General features: G+C 38.7%; 1 protein-coding gene and 1 pseudogene across 1 annotated transcript in view; one reads left to right on the forward strand and one right to left on the reverse strand.

Annotated features, from left to right (window-relative positions):
- The window catches only part of ADNP (activity dependent neuroprotector homeobox), a 39,420-nt gene that overhangs the window by 14,756 nt on the left and 14,665 nt on the right, over window positions 1–9,999 (reverse strand). The gene's annotated exons all lie outside the window — the stretch shown is intronic.
- LOC105886767 lies at window positions 6,758–7,445 on the forward strand (annotated as a pseudogene).

Consider the following 9,999-nt stretch of genomic DNA (forward strand, 5'->3'; position numbering starts at 1 on the left):
ATAAGTGCTCTCTAATCTTTTCTATGTTTTTAAAGGACATTGTATATCACAGGTTGACTATGCATCTAATTTGGTACAATTCTGACTGGACTTTAAAAAACCAGTTCAGCAAAAAACTGAAAGTTGAGAATGAGAGAAATAATATCAAACAACTATTTTTAAATTAAGTGTGATTGCTTTCTCCTTGTGATGTTGAACTTCTGAAAATAGAAAAATGCTTACCACTATAGCATCATTACCATGTATAATTTTGGGTGCTAGGGGAAGAGAGGTTTTTGTTGAATGGGAATTGTCCTGCTTACTGTTGTGGTACTGTAAATGAAACATCCTTGAAGAGTTCTATTACAGACTTCAGAAGGGGATTTCTTTTTTTTTAATTACAGAGACAAGTCTTACACTGTTGCCCAGGCTAAATAAAGTGCAATGGTATGATCATACCTCACTGCACCTCAAACTTCTGGGCTCAAATGATCCTCCTGTCTCAGCTTTCTGAGTAGCTGGGACTACAGGTGTGTGCTATCATGCCTGGCTAATTTTTCTTATTTTTTAATTTTTTTTTTTTTGTAGAGAAAGCATTTTGCTATGTTGTCCAGGTTGGTCTCAAACTCCTGGCCTCAAGTGATCCTTCTGCCTTGGCCTCCTAAAGTGCTGAGATTATAAGGAATCCTTTTAAAAAATTAAAAGTATGTATATGTGTAAGGGAATTAAAAATCATCTAATTGATGTAATATATTAAGTCAGAAATTTATTTATTTATTATTAATTTTTTTTGAGACAGAGCCTCAAGCTATCCCCCTGGGTAGAGTGCTGTGGCATCACAGCTCACAGCAAACTCCAAATCCTGGGCTCAAGTGAGTCTCCTGCCTCAGCCTCCCAAGTAGCTGGGACCACAGGTGCCCACCACAACGCCTGGCTGTTTTTTGGTTGCAGCCGTCATGGTTGTTTGGTGGGCCTGGGCTGGATTCAAACCCGCTACCTTAGGTGTATGTGGCTGGCACCTTAGCCACTTGAGCCACAGGTGCCAAGCCAAGTCAGAAATTTAGATAAAATTCACTAAAAACAGATTTGTGTTTAATAATAAAATTTATAAACCACAGGCAGGTGAGAATTTATATGACTTTTAATGTGATTATAAAGGCTTCCTATAAAAGCATTTACCTATAAGGCAAAAGTTCATCAGTTTAATAATCCAAATAAAAAAATCATTTTGCAAAATACAAAGTAATTCTAAAATCGAAACCAAGAAAAACAAAAGCCAAAGCACCAAGTATTAAATTTAATATGTGTAAATCTGTTTTTCTAATTAATGAAGGCTGTTATTCTATAATACCAGTACCATTTGTAAACTCAAGTCAACTGATCCAAATGTAACAAAAATCACATCGCCTCACTTAATATTCTAATCCAAAGTCAATCTCAACTATGAAAAATAAAAAAGTGAAACCTACCAAATCAAACATTCCTGGAAATTCTGAATCTGGATATGTTATCAGAATTGTCACAAAATATCCTACATGAAATATTAAAATTTAATTGGGGCCAGAAGAGAAAAGCATGTTATTGAAAACTACTCTTCAGCTTCATCATATTCAAGATGGAACTGCTGAAAAGTTACAAAGCAGTGACTGTTGTCTCCTGCCTTCTGTCGGCCACATGACATAATGTACAGGTTGTGAAGATAAACAGAGACTTAGAAGTCATTTCGGGTAACACATACATTTCAGACCAAGTCATATTTTTTGGTGGGAATTTTACTGTTAATTGTTTTAAGCCATCTTTTAAAGCCAGGTACATGGCTCTTGCCTGTAATTCTAGTACTCTGAGTGGCTGAGACAGGTGGATTGTTTGAGCTCAGGAGTTTGAGACCAGCCTGACCAAAAGCGAGACCCCATCTCTACTAAAAATAGAAAAACTAGCCAAGCTTTGTGGCAGGTGCCTGCCTGTGGTCTCAGCTGTTTGGGAGGCTGAGGCAAGAGGATCACTTAAACCCAGGAGTTTGAGGTTGCTATGAGCTATGATACCACAGCACTATCCAGGGCAGAGTCAGACTCTGTCTCAAAAAACCCCCAAATAAACAACAACAAAAAATTAAAAGACCCCATCTTTTCAGTGGCTTAGTAAAACAACTGTCACAAACCAGGTCTTCAGAGAACCAACCACCTGCTAGAAACATACTTTGGCAATATAGAAGAATGTCACAGGCTAAATTCCAAAGAGACCAGGTATCAAAACAAAGGCCCACAGACACCCAAGTTTAGTAAGACACATCTCATTTCTCTATTCATTTCATAAACTTTGTGTGGGACAAAATTCAATTCTGTGGGAACTTCCTGAGATAATCTTGCTTTGCTTCAGAAGCAGAGATTTAGACAGAAGCCAGCCATTACTGGTCTGATTCCTGAATGAGCAGCTCAACAATCGCAGCAAAACAGACACAATGATGAAATGTACCCATCACTGAGGCCACCAATCCACAGAAAACAAAGGAAGGCGTAAACTGCGGCAGGGGAAAGGAAAACCCATTCTCCTAAGAGACTACTCACAGCTAACAGAGTCACTTGAAGACATCCAGATGAAGCACCTCACTGCCTGGCAGGTACCCAAGTGATCTACCCATAGTTCTCAAAAAGTTTAAGTATGGTCTTATGGGAGTTCAGTTAAGAGACTTACAATTCCTAAAAGTCAGTCTCAGGTTTACTTATTTTGGGTGAATTGAAAAGACAAGTGACACTGCTTAAAGGGAAATGCTGTGCCCAAAATAGTTTTTCCCCTCTATGCTTAGCAACTAGAAGGAACCTATGTTAATGTTTACACTAAAAGACACAGAATGTTTTAAGATTATAATTGTCTTTATAAGCAGATTTCTGGTTTCTAATAATATTGGGAATTCCATAATCTATCCCTTTCACCAGATGAAGGTATCCTCCATTATTTGTTTATATAGGCTATTTCTAAGATTTTGTCCATTTGGAGCTTGAGTAACATATTCATATGTTATTATGTTAGCAACCTCAAAAACATTTATAAAAATTATCTTTTTTTTTTTTGTTCAAACATTTTTTAAAAAAAAACTAGCTAAGTCAAACACACAGCACAGGAATATGAAGCACAGAGGCCTCCTTCCAACTCCTATCCTCCAGCCACACAGCTGCCTTGCCCAGAAGGGGCCACTGTTACCATTTCTTGTGTATACAGTAGAACCTCTGTAAGTTGACCACCCAAGGGACTGTTAAAGACTGATCAACATACGGAAGTAGTCAACATAAAGAAACTAAGCTTCCTGTACCAGTAGGATGAGGTGCATGTCTGCCTGGTCTATGGAAAATTAGGTCAACTTAAGGACGTGGTAAACTAAGGAGGTTCTACTGTACTTCTTGAGCTTTTATCCCTTTAACAAGCCAAAGAATTCCTTGAAAGGAAAGTGCATCTTCACCCAATTCTATCAACCAGTCAATGCCAGAATTCTCACTACCAAGGGTGAAGAAAAATAACTCAGGGCCTTGTTTTTTTCAGCCTACTGTTAAAAAATGTAAATGCAGATCATTTCGTTCCAAGGTTCATTAATGTTATCTAATTCTGGTTTAAAAACTTTTAAGTAAAATAAAATAAAAACCTTTTCAAGTACTACCAAAGGCCTCCTCCCCCGACCCTTAAAACCCTTCTAAATTAGAAAACTGGATTAGGGGCCCATACTTAAATGACCGAAGTATGGGAACAGAATAAGAAATGGCCTCCACTGAAGATTTAGGGCTCTTTCCTCAGTTTTGAATGCAAAGAGAACTAAAAACAAAATATTCACAATCATTAGTCTTAGAGAGGACAAGGTAAAATACTGTTCTAGAGCTGGTACTTTTCTCCCCAGATTTGTCCCCTGGTAGTTAATCCTTTCTCTTTAGCCTCCATGATAGTCAGGATGGCTATTTTTCACCAGATCAGCATCATTATTCCAATTCCAGGAGCGCTTTCAACCAATTCTTTCAGCTCATGGCATAACAAAAGTGAAAACATCCAACTTAATGGAACTATATCATTGTTCACCTGTTCATCATTTTGGGAATACCTATACTTAATCAGCCACTGTGCTAGGACTAGAGAGATGAGTGAGAGACAGTTCTTCCCCTTTGCTTCTCTTGCTCTGGGACTGGAGCACACACAGCAGGCCTTCAGTAGGGTTTACACTTGATTTTGCTGACCCAGCCTCCTCCTGGAAAACCCCCACCCCTCCCCATATCACAAATGACAGTGCTATCAGTAGACTGAAGCTGAGCAATATTTCATCTCTGTAGTTACAGATCAGTATAGAGTCAGACACATGCCATAAACAGGGCTGACAATGAGGATGAAAAGGAGAGTCAGAACCTGCTACCACATGAAGAAAGCAGAGGGAAGGAAAGAGCCCTGTTGATACTGTTTAAGGTCTTTAATTCAGCTGTGCTTGAAGGACAGCACTACCTTCCCCTCCCTTTCTAGATACATGAGCAAACATACTATCATTTCTGCTTAAGTTTTGGTTTATGTCACAACCAAAAGGTTGGTACACCCAACAGGCAGGAAGGACACAGAGTGAATAATGAAGAGGGAAGATGGCATTATTACATGCAAAATAATTATGCTTGTAAATTGGGTCCAGTAGGAATAATGATTTCTAAGAAAATCTTATTCTAAAAAATGTTCTGGCCCCTGGTTTCATTAATTAAAAACAAAAACACTATATGCAAAGAGTCGAACACTTTCTAAATTCTAAAACAACTTAGGGGAAAGCCCAATGACCTATTAATAATGGAATTAACATTTGGAAGTGTTTTATTACTGACAGTAACTAGCTTTTTGAGAAGCACATGTCATCCTACCTGAGAATGATTTATTTATAAATTCACTGTTCAATAAATGAGCCACATTCTTGTCTATTAGTTTCTGTAAATTATACCCACATCTACCAGTTAGGGTCCAAAGATTTACCAGTTCAGGCCAAACTTACATTCATGTGCTTTCTTTCTTTTTTTTTGAGACAGTCTCATTATTAATGTCACCCTCAGTAGAGTGCTGTACCATTATAGCTCACAGCAACCTCCAACTCCTGGGCTTAAGCAATTCTCTTGTCTCAGCCTTCCAAGGAGCTGGGACTACAGGCACCCACCACAATGCCCAGCTATTTTTTGTTGCTGTTGTCATTGTTTAGCTGGCCCAGGCTGGGTTGAACCCGCCAGCCTCAGTGTATGTGGCTGATGTCATAACCACTGTCCTATAGGTGCTGAACCTCATGTGCTTTCTTATAGAAAGTCAGGTGGCGGGAATGAAAATCTGAGATTCATCTAGCCCTAGGCCAGAGAGAAATTAAAACCATATAAATAATATTAGTGTGTATATATATATTTCATTTTCTCTCCCTTCCTAACAGAAAAAGTAAAAATCCAAGTACCAAAAGGTAAACAAAGGCAGAGAACCTGGCTCATGAGAAAATAATCTATTTGTAGGCTGAACCTGTACAGGGGAAGGATGATGTAACATTGATAACTGTAAACTCTACTTAAGCAAAGAGGTTGCTAACTGACAAACATACAGCAGAACCTCTGTAAGTTTATCACCCAAGGGACTATAACAAACTGGTCCACATATGGAGGTGGTTGACATAAGGAACTAGGCCTACTGTACTGATACGTACATGAATTTTACTTTCTTGTACAGCTTTTATTAGAGAATATCATATGAAATCATACATAATCAAAACAATATAATTATACATACAGTTTCATACAAAAATTAATACAGTTACTATTTTCTCATGGTTTAATCATTCTTTCTGAAAAAAGAGTCAATCTTGGTCTGTTTCTTATGACAAATGTTAAGTGGAGAAGGACTCTCAACGCTGGCTATACCACTCTGCATACCTGGGCATTTTTCCACAGCAAATGACTTCAACTGCATTATCAGATGCCTGACATCCTTTTCTTTTGGAGGCTCTGCAATTTCTGTGTCATCCTTACTTGCTTCTTTGACTTCATCAGCTACTTCATGTACTTTTACTGGAACTTTATTGGATTCAGTACAGAAGACTTTCTGGGAGATCTCATGTCGCAGTTTAAACTTCTCGAGCCAACCACTTGATGCTTGGAAATCTGCTACCCCAAATTCCCGTGCAAATTTTTTAGCTACTTCTTGGATCATTGGCCCAGAGATTCGGGCGTTAACTGCTCTCATTTGTTTGAACCAGCTCAGTGTGGCTTCATTTACTTCATTGAGGGAAGTTTTCCTCCTTTTTCGCTGTAGGTCTCCGCTTTCCTTACCATATCTCTCCAAGTACTCATGTTTACGTTTCTGTATGTTGCTAACTGTGGTCTTGCTAACACCAAAATGTTCTGCTGTCTTTCTTTGGCTGCTGCTTTCCAGAAAATGTAGAAGACTAACCTTTTCCTTCAATGTCAACTCTTTGAGTTCTTTCTTTTGGGCCATCATGTCTCAATTAACTGTAAAATTTTTCAGCAATTGTAGGATGTACCCACAACTCAGACCAGTTCTTTATGTTGAAAAAAATCTTCCGAAACACATGACAAACAATAAAACGTTAGGCCTAAAGCAACATGTGGTAATAAAACATGAAAAAAGAACTTGTACTTAAGATAAAATGATACAACAAAGGGGCAAACCCACACCTTCTATTCCTTGGTGTACAGTGGACTCAACTGGTCAAGTTATAGAAGGTAAATTAATATTGTGTATCACAGTCCAAGTAGTCAAGATACAACTTACAGAAGTGGTGAATATGTAGAGGTCAGTCTTCCATCGAATACATGTGGTGCATATCTGTTCTATGAAAAATTAGGTAAAATTGGTTCCATTCCATTCTCCCACCGCCCCCACCATGAGTCTCAGCAGCTCCAGCTGGAGGAAGAATAGCAGCAACCAGGCAGCCCAGCTTCGTGAAGGCTCTCAGTGTGCAATGGCCCAGCACCTGGCATGTGCCCTCCCTACCACCAAGATGTCGAAGAGTAGGGTCGGCTCTGCTGAAAGTGCGGTGAAGGAAGAGCCCAACAGGTGACTGTCGTGGTTGTCAGCTAAACCTGCTCCTGCAAAAGTGGAAATGAAGCCAAAAAAAGGCAGTAGCAAAGGATAAATCTTAAGACAAAAAAGTGCAACCAAAAGGGAAAAGGAGAACAAAGGGAAATCAGGCTAAAGTGGCTAACCAGGAAACGAAAGATGATTTACCTGCAGAAAATGGAGTAACAAAAATCAAAGAGAGTCCAGCCTCTGACGAAGCCAGGAGAGACAAAAGCCACATCTGATTAATATATACCACGTATTTCAAGGGTTCCCTGTCTCCCTGCTCGTACAATCCAGAGCAGTACTTTTTATCTCATGGCACACCTGAACCTAAAGTAAACTTAGGTAGCACACTTAAAACATGCTCATATAAAAAAAGAGAGTACAAAATAGAATATACTTACTGTGCTTTGAACTTCTTTCAAAATAATTTAATGATCTTTTAAAAAAAATCACTGATTTAGAGGAGTATCGTAACTATTTTGTAAATTCTAGTTTTTTAGTAGCTCTAGAAATATTTTTAAGAAGGAGGGAATTCCCTCATCCCATTTTTTAAGTGTAAACATTTTTTTTTAAAAGAGGTGAAATAATTTGCTGGTTGTTTCTCTTTTGTACAACCAGAAAATAGTGTAGAATGTTGACTTATGGGAGGCTCTGACTGTCTTGGGCATCAGTTTAACATTCCACTAGATGGGAGGGAAGCTTGTTTTTATATTCTGTAAGACAAAGCATACTAAATGTAAATATGGAGTCTTAGTCCTGCATTTAATGCCTTGAACATTTGAAATTACTTCTTTTCCCACATTGTTTTCTTATAGAAAAAATTGTTTCCTAAAGAAAACCACTACTGGGTGGTGCCTGTTGCTCAGTGGGTAGAGCCCTGGCCCAATATACCGAGGGTGGTGGGTTCAAACCTGGCCCCAGCCAAACTGCAACAAAAAATAGCTGGGCATTGTGGCAGACACCTATGGTCCCAGCTACTCGGGAGGCTGAGACAAGAGAATTGCCTACACCCAGGAATTGGAGGTTGCTGGAGCTGTGTGACGCCATAGCACTCTACAGAGGCTGATAAAGGGAGACTCTGTCTCTACGAGGAGAGAAAAAAAAAAAAAAAAAGAAAGAAAGGAAAAAAAACCCTACTCCCTTAATCATGGTGCTCTCTGTCAGAACTGCATACACTCTGTAACATCTTTGGTCTTGGTAGTCCTGTTTTCCTAATAATTTTGTTCATGTAGTATATATGGTAATAAATTGTGAATTGGTGGGACTTATATACCAGCTTATCAACATTTGAAGATACTGATATTTGATATCCTATTAAAGAATATTTGCCTACAAGTTTTAAGCTGGGAAGTTACTGGAATAGCTGCTTAAAAATAATTACAATAAATGGCTTTTTAGATTGTAGTTACGAATGTTAAGAACTATGTACAAATTGAAATGTCTATTCTGATCCTCATCACAACCAATAAAATCTCAATCACAAAAGAATCTTTTGAAGCACATGGGAAAAAAAAGATCAGGTTAACTGATGGAGGTGGCCAATATAGGAGGTTCTACTGCAATTATGAAACAGTCACTATGCCCAAAGCCCTGATCTAGTCAGAGGCTGTACTCAGGCTCTTCTGGGTTATATAGATGGAGAACCCAACAGATGACAGTGCTAGTTTAGTAGGCTGAAGGTAAGAAGTGCAGCACTGGGGCACACCAAGAATCAGTGAGGACTGTCTACGGCAGTCCAATCTTCAAAGCTACCAGATCAAGGATGGCACCGTTTAGTCCCTATTTTTAGGGTTAGAAGAAAAGCAATTTATTACTCTATCATCAGAAAGTAAAGCAAAACAAACAGATAAAATCTTGTTAGATAAACAAAAGATAACCCAACCATAAACCTTTGACAAGGCACAGATAATCCAGCCAGAGGAAAAAAGCCTATTCATCAACTTTTCCAGATTACACTTTAAACTATTCCAAGTGAGGAGCTAGTACATCATTTCTTATTGTAGCATATAAATCCTCATACTTTCATATGCATTCTAACTTAGTATTTCCGGAACTCCTAATAAAAGCATATGGAGTCAATTTAACATGCCAGAAAATACAACACTTAAATATGATAGGACACTTTTTTTTTTTTTTTTTAAGAGATAGAGTCTCATTTTGTAGCCCTCGGTAGAGTGCCCTGGCATCACAGCAACCTCTGGCTCTTGGGCTTAGGTGATTCTCTTGCCTCAGACTCCCAAGTAGCTGGGACTACAGGTGTCTGCCACAAGGCCTAGCTACTTTTTGGTTGCAGTTTGGCAGGGGCCAGGTTTGAACCCACCACCTCAATATATAGGGCCAGGGCTCTACTTAGTGAACCACAGGCGCCGCCCTCTACTTTCTATCAATAGCAGGTGTAACTCTACCTTTTAGTATTTGGGAACGAAAACATGAACGCAGAACAGAATGACAACTATGTTATCATTTATACTGGTGAACACAAATCCACAATTTTTGTAAAAAAAACACCACTAATACTTCACTGAGAAACCACACAAGGATGGTTACTTCTTCCTGGAAACACCTAAATATAAATTTAAACCAATGGTTTTCAAACCTTTTATTTCCTTAAATGCAGTGAAATCCTTGTTTCCAAAGGAATCTTTGTGCAATACAAAAAAGGTTAAAAAAAAAGGCTAAAAGGAAGAAGAAAAAGTTTCTGCTCCTAAACATCTCTCTGAAATACTAACTAGTGTAAATGTAAACGGAAGCCCCTGATGTAAATTTATGCAAAAGTGGCAGTCTACTGAAATCTGGGTGGGCCTAGTGGGCAATTAACCAAAGTAGACTGCTACAACAAAATTCCAGTAGTTCACTGAAAATCTCTCAAATAAAATTAGTCAGGTCAGAATATTAAGTTATTAGCCGGGCGTTGTGGCAGGCGCCTGTAGTCCCAGCTACTTGGGAGGCGGAGGCAGG

This window comes from Otolemur garnettii, unplaced genomic scaffold, assembly GCF_000181295.1.
Source record: "Otolemur garnettii isolate 467f Iridium unplaced genomic scaffold, OtoGar3 scaffold00023, whole genome shotgun sequence".
Lineage (NCBI taxonomy): Eukaryota > Metazoa > Chordata > Mammalia > Primates > Galagidae > Otolemur > Otolemur garnettii.